The following is a 6807-nucleotide window of genomic DNA, read 5'->3' on the forward strand; positions in this document are numbered from 1 at the left end:
AGTGGCACGTTCAGTGCCCAGCACTGTATGAAATTTACATGCAATGAGTGTTATGCATGCCCTTTTCATAAGTTTTCAAATTCTAATTTTGATAAAAACACAACAGTGATTAGGGAGGAAAAAATTACCTACCTTACCATGAAAAGATTGAAAGAGAAATAAATGATTACGGAGAGTGAAAAGATTGTAACATGTATCTCTTTAATAGAATCCTAAAATTTTTAGGAACATTTTAGAAAACAACAGCCATGTTTACTTGTGTTACTACAAGACCATTTTGAAAAGGAAACACAAAATTTATCAATTTTTCAACAAAATATTGAAATGAAAGAACAAAAGATAAGAGGACTGGAAGAGTGCTAACCTTTCTGATACGATTAGTTGCGAGCATTGAAACTATGAATCCAGAGAAATCATGTACTTGTATAAATTGAAGTTATAGGAATTAGGGAAACGGGATGTGTACAACATAGTAAATCGTGCCTTTTGGACCCTAGAGGGGGTGACAGTTTGAATTTTGGAACCTTATTTAAGGAAGACATTAACTCTTCTGAGTTTTTTTTTATTGGCATAGACCTCTATAGATTAGTGAAACTGCAAGAAAGTGGGCCATTACCGACTCTTTTTTTTTGCCGATGACCAATACGAACTGCGGGCAAAGGTAAGAATTGTTGGGCTTCGTGTGGCTGCTGACGATAGAACTGAAATGCAGATGAACTGTTTGATCCTTGGCCCCAAGATATACAGCATACTCATTTTCAGTTTGTGTAATGTTCTGTGATCTAGACCGTTTGTCAGCTGGGCCCCACTTTGGAAGGACCATTGCTTGAAAAATTCTCCTGGATAGGACCATCCTAAGTTCAATAATTTGGCCTGCAAAGTGACAGTTTAGAAGTGAAATGAGGCAATGGTCCACATTCGGCTTTCAATCTGGGAGGGTTGGGAAGTGTAGTCCATCCACAGCAGGTCACATACCCAAGAATATATAAAGCATGCTTGAGTCTTCAAGTTAAGCTTCCTTTATTTCAGGTATCGTCAGATTTCAAGGAGTGGGGCCTAGAACTGGATATGAGCTCAAGTTTTTTGCTGATTTATTTGGGCTTATCAGGCCAAAATCTCTTTGAAATTCGCGCGTGTGTATGTGTGTGTGTGTGTGTGTGTCACCATCAATGTAGAGATTTAGTTTATGTGTGTGGTCTCTTTACCTTTATTTCCTGAAAACTTGGCTGAGGAGAAGTCCTGTGCTCAACTATGGCTATTATGATTGGATCTGCCCATTTTTGGTTTTTCCTTTGTAATAGGGGACTTCACTTCTTTATATTTTACTGCGTCGATGCTTGTCCATTTCTGTGCACCCAACAATCCTGTATGCGGCTCATATAAAGATGATTTTTTTTTTTCTTTCCAATTGTTTAGCACATTTCATTTTGGTTAACTTGTCATCTGAAGCTTACAGTTCAAGTTCTGTGATATTCTTACATTTGAACTTGTTTTACTTTGACTTCTTTATTACTTATATATGCAATTTCTTATTTTCATTTTTTGATAAGTATTATTGTTTAACACATTTTTTTGAATCATCTTCTCCACTAAACTTTCCTTTAATTGAGTACTAGTCCCCACCAAACTTTCCTTTATGTTCCTATCTCAGGCTAAAAGAAAAGAATGGCCAATTGAGAAGCTGAGGAAGTTTGAGGGCCCATATATCATATGTTTGGCTTACAAATGCAGGTTGTGTTTCAGCTTTGACTGGTGAACTTGCATGTTCTTAATAAAATGGTTGACTTGTGATTTTAGTGAACTGACCTGTTTCACCGAGGAGCTTCAGTCCCAGCCAAAACCCGTCCTGTTTCAGTGATGAGTTCCGATCCCAACCAATCCGACAGACTGGTCCATTCCAGGTAAGTAAACACCGGTCATTGCTGAGGCTAATCAAACTGAAACTCCTCATTGATCAAGTGAGTTTAATGTGATAATTTTTTCTTCCTCTTATGGTTTCTGGATGAATTTGATTATTTTTCACTTTAGCCATACAATTGATGTAAATGAATCAGCTAGTTAGAACATCAGATCAGTGAGATAATTGATCATCTGAATCAACTTGCCATGAAACTACCTTCCAAAATTGATAATAATATTAATAAAACTAAACTAAACTAAACGAGGTCTGAAACTTGAGTCAGGCCTGCTGCTACCATAAATATCCTGAAATGACAGCTTTGTAACTATTTCAGTTAGGATTAGGATCCCAAATCTGCCAATCTTCACCATCCCAAGAGATGTTCTGAACACAAAATCCTGACCCTTATTCTCACATTGATTGTCGTTTTAACCTAGTTGGTGATGAAACTGATTGGGTTCAACTATCCGTTGGTACACATTGGGTCTTTGGACCTTGGTTTCCAGTGGGTCTGGTTCAGGTTCATGTTAAACAAGGGCATTTACATGATTGTGCCACTTGAATGGATTGATTAGATCACACACATGCTTACCACATAACGGCTTCACTACAAATTGAATAGCAAGGTGCTACCGGATTGTCATGAACTGTGGACCGGCGAGCAGTTCTCGGGAACAAAGATTGCAAGGACTCTTCACCAACCCAAATGTCCTCCCAAAAACTAATATTCTCCCCATTCCCGAGGGCAAAGCCCATTCCTTCAACAAAATTTGACTTCATAGAAATAATCTCTTTCCAAATTGCCAAGGCTCTAGACATGGAGGATTCCCTAATACACCATGCCTCCCACTGAATCTTTTCCCTTTTTCATTGTTTGGCATGGAATCCATTGTTTCAGACATGCCTTGGTTCTTGGAGAAGTTCTAAACTAGAAATCAATATCTCTTTTTCATTTGTGGTTTGTTGTTTTAGGTGAGATGGATGGCGAGGAACACAGTGAAATTGAATCTGCAGCAGAGTTGTTTTGGTGAAGCCACTCACAGATGAACTTCTGTTGGAAGCGATCCAGACAACCAGTTCTAACTGAAAAATGTGCCTAAACAGTGGTATGGGCATGGATTTCAATGAGACATTTGCTTTGATTTCTCTTTCTCATTACTATGTTCACGTAGATATGTTTTTGGAGATTTATACAAACTTGAATTATCTTCAATTAAGAAAGAGTAGTTCTTGTAACTGGGGGTGTTGGGATAGCAAAAACTGCTACATCTGCTCACAGGGGTGGTTATCAGGAATCAATTCTGTATATGCACCGTTCATTTGGTGGGCCCCACCATGTGTTGTGATAAAAAATCAGAACAGTCCTGTCATCAACTGGGGGAACATGTACGTTAAGGGTGTGAACTGGTGGACATTTTTTTTTCCCTAACCATCTTATACATGAACTCAGCCAAGGACATGTCCAGCCTGATTTTTGGGCCGTGCGTATGCGCAAGCAGCACCAGATCAATGGCCCTGCATCAAACATATGCCACACTAGCACATGTACAAGAAATACGAATTGGATGAAATGAACGACAGATCTGGCCTGATTTTTTTTGCCATAATGCATATGCAGAAGCACCACCAGTCAACAGTCCGGAGATCGTAAAGAGTAGTATCCAGATGGCTTCCTGCACTTTTCTCCAATGACATAGTTGGTGATGAAACTGTCTTGATTTTGTTGATATGGTGGGCCACAATGTGGATGATGAGACAACTGTTTGACTATCCAATTGTTGTGAATTTTACTTTGTTGAGTGTAGACCACTGCTATTGACTCTTCCTTTGGTAGGCCACTACTTGTGTGAGGGTTCCTGAAGTCCAATCCTATTCTCTCTGGGATATGGCTAGGAGTATATATATCCATCTTCTCCTACTTGTATTGGCCATCTGATTACTGGATCAGACTGACTTCTGGGCCTGGGCAACAGTTCCATCATCATCTCATATTTATTTATTTATTTATTTTTATTATGATTTTTTTTTTATGTTATATAGATATGTTATATGTATACAAACATGCTACAAGGGTTTAATTGTGTTTACTTCATTTGTATCATGCAGAAGGCTTCCTTCTACAAATATTCAGTCACCTGACATAAATGCACCGTAGTTCTGGAAATGAGAAGGTATTCCATTCATATGAGTTTTTAGACCATTTCCACCTTTTTGTCTGGAGAATTCCACACTTGGATGCTCAAACTACATTTTGTTGTTGTTCAATTTATATAGTCCTATTTTCCCTGCAATTTAAAATTATATTTGGGAATTGCAGTTGATTTTATTTTAGTTCATTAGGGGGTGTTTGGCGCATTGCATTGGGAAGGATTAGGTGGGATGGGATTCAAAAAACATAATTATTACACATGGCAGGGATTGTCCCTTGATACCATGGGATAAGCTTAATTCCATGCCATGTTTGTAATACAGTGGTGCATTGAATGGATATGCCCACCATCATTTGAAACTATTGAGAATAACACGTGTTATATCTAAACTGTTCATTTGTTTTGTAACCTCATTTTATGGCATGGGCCTAAAAATGAGGCAGATCCAAAACTTCTGAGTTTGAATCCGAGAAAAACATGCATGTCTATGTTGTTTGAACAGAATCCCCATCATCTACTTTTCCCCCATGTTTCTTTCATGCTAGAAATGCCCATCAGCCCAGGATCCTTCATGATGCGAGCAAGAATATGGAGCTAGACCTTCTCAAGCAGTATAATCAGATTTTTGTTACTTCCGCTTGTATCTTCCTTGAATTAGTTCTCCCCCTCACGCTTGTCTTTTAATTTCTGGTTAAAAGACAATCAGCTTGGCTTTTAAGACAATGTGAAACTGATTTTCTGAACCCCACTCAGCAGGCTATGCATTTACCGTGGCTACCAATGGCAAGGGGGGGGGGGGTCATATTTAGCTACGGATTTTATCCGTAGCTTTTGACCCTTTTTGCAAAAAAAAGACGATTTAGCGGCGTCCAGCATAACTGTCAGTAAAGGTCCTGGCAGCCGGTAAAGCCTTTACCGACTGAGGCTTTACCGGCTGTAAGCTGACCGCAGGCCAAAGTTTTGGCGGCGGTTTTCTTAGCCTTTGCCGGCGGTTTTGACCGCCGGTAAATGCCACTTTTCTTATAGTAGCTCTAAAGGACGTGGAAAATGCCTAGACAAGAGTACATCCACATGCATCAAAGTGTGCCCACAGATCTTTTCCAGCATCACACCGTGGGTGCTGTGAGCGACACTACTCAATCTAACTCCACATTATGTGAGCTGACATGGATAAGGCATGGCTAGAAAACCGTACAAGATGAAGGCCCTGGATATCCGATGTGTATCTTTATTATTTATTATTATTATTATTATTATTATTATTATTTTAATCATCGTCTGGTAGACCATTCATATCATTGTCCAAAACTAAATTAATAAATAGGTAATGATAAATAAATAAATAAAAATACCATCCACGTCTATAAGAAAAAAATAACAAATAAAAAAGTCAATCTTCCACACTCGAGGTACACGCGTATCTAGTCTGATAGTTGAGAGGCCAACCTCTAGGTCTAATTACGGACATGGTGGCACCCACATGACATAAGGCTAGATATATGTGTGACATGTGCTAAGTTGAAATGCAATCGCCACGTGTTCAGACGTGTTTCAGCTTAGCAGCTAAACTAATAATAAAACAATCACCATTGAACAAGAGAACGATGATCAGCTACATGCATGCAAGCGGTTTTAGTTCTCATCGGTGAGCTCCACTGTTTAGATCTTTTGATAAACTAGTGAAGTTCATTTCAGTCCTCCTTTGGGGCTGCAGTATATAAAACCTTCTCTTTGTTTGTACGCTATGAACACAGGGTATTGTTGACGGTCTGATTTAGCTTGTCCCATCCGATGGAAATCCTGGATCTCATACAAATGTTCCCTGTTGCTGCTATTGATGTCTCAAAACTTTTTAGAAATAAGGTCCGCAGATGTTATCAACAGTTCGTTCGATGCCATTGAGAGTTATTCAATGCCATTGACAGTTGTTCGATGCCATCGGAAAAATTCATGAATTTTACAATTAGTTGTTGGACACTTTTGGTGTCCTGTTTGATGCCATCAGGGGAGGTTCGATCCCATCGACGAACCGTCGATTACATCGAAGTGCCGTTGAGAAAATTTGAAAAATATATGTTTAGTCGCTAGAACGTTTTGATATTTTGTTCGATGAAATCGAAGGGGTTTGATGCCATTGAAGGTGTTATCGAACAATCGCACAGAAATTACGTAGAGTTGCGTAAGTGCAGGATTTGTTTCCTATTTCGATTGTCATTCACGTAGAGGGTATATATAAGGGGTGTAATCGAGAATATGATATATCTCATAGCTTTCTAATTCATTCCTAGGGTTTCAAGGGTGTTGCTTGGGTGATTCGACGCTTGTTCGAATCGCGTATTCTCTCTACCTCTTGTAATTTTTGCTTTCATAGTGTATATCTATCGCTTTGTGCCGTGGTTTTTTCCTGAAAGGGTTTTTCCATGTTAAATTCAGAGTTTTTTGTAACTGGGCTTAGTCGTGCAATTGGAATATTTTGATTGATTCATCTATGTGTTCATTTATGTGGTTCATCACGTTCATTGACGACTACTCTAAGAAAGTGTAAATTTATTTCATAAAAAATAAATCCGATGTTTTCACCAATTTCAAGCAATAGAAAGCGATAGTAGAAAAATAGTCAGGGTGAAAGGTGATGGTTTTAAAGACAGATAATGGTGGGCAATTTACTCTAAGTGAATTTAATTAATACCGTGTGAATGAAAGGATCATGAGGTATAACACAGTACATTATACACCAGATCAAAACGGTGTGGCTAA

General features: G+C 38.7%; 1 long non-coding RNA gene across 1 annotated transcript; it reads left to right on the plus strand.

Moving 5' to 3' along the window:
- The first annotated feature begins 2528 nt into the window (after nt 1-2528).
- Nucleotides 2529-4173, plus strand: LOC131256595 (uncharacterized). The gene is made up of 3 exons (XR_009176977.1): nt 2529-3006; nt 3519-3872; nt 4007-4173. It is a non-coding gene; the product is annotated as an uncharacterized LOC131256595 (long non-coding RNA).
- The last annotated feature ends 2634 nt before the right edge of the window (nt 4174-6807 follow it).

Source organism: Magnolia sinica, chromosome 1 (genome assembly GCF_029962835.1).
Source record: "Magnolia sinica isolate HGM2019 chromosome 1, MsV1, whole genome shotgun sequence".
Taxonomy (NCBI): Eukaryota; Viridiplantae; Streptophyta; class Magnoliopsida; order Magnoliales; family Magnoliaceae; genus Magnolia; species Magnolia sinica.